This window comes from Sinocyclocheilus anshuiensis, unplaced genomic scaffold, assembly GCF_001515605.1.
Source record: "Sinocyclocheilus anshuiensis isolate Anshui unplaced genomic scaffold, SAMN03320099.WGS_v1.1 scaffold106, whole genome shotgun sequence".
NCBI lineage: Eukaryota > Metazoa > Chordata > Actinopteri > Cypriniformes > Cyprinidae > Sinocyclocheilus > Sinocyclocheilus anshuiensis.
In genome coordinates, this window is record NW_015542347.1 from 1,800,982 (window position 1) to 1,801,328 (window position 347).

General features: G+C 35.7%; 1 protein-coding gene across 1 annotated transcript in view; it reads right to left on the minus strand.

The window, feature by feature from the left end:
- The window catches only part of acad11 (acyl-CoA dehydrogenase family, member 11), a 90,731-nt gene that overhangs the window by 39,310 nt on the left and 51,074 nt on the right, over positions 1–347 (minus strand). The window lies entirely within an intron of this gene.

Sequence of the window (347 nt, forward strand, 5' to 3'; positions counted from 1 at the left end):
TGTGGGGGGGGGGGTGGTGTTTACCACTGTGTTGAAGAGATAGGTTGTTGGTGATTACATGAATGAACAATATAATGTTTTTTCACTCAATAAGAAAGTTGTGCCTTGGTCTGAAGATGATCTGAGTTGAATTTGGTGATGATCAGGCCAGTGGTCTAGGAGGAGTTAGGAAAAGTAGGTTTGCACAGTGAAATCAACATGGCAGTATGGACAATTATGACATAATTAGTATCACATTCTCGGCATGATCTTAGAATTTGTTCATGCATTATTCGAGAATGGTTTGACTAATCAACTCGAGTTCTAATAAGCTAAAGATTTTTTTTTTTTTTTTTTTTTTTTTAGTA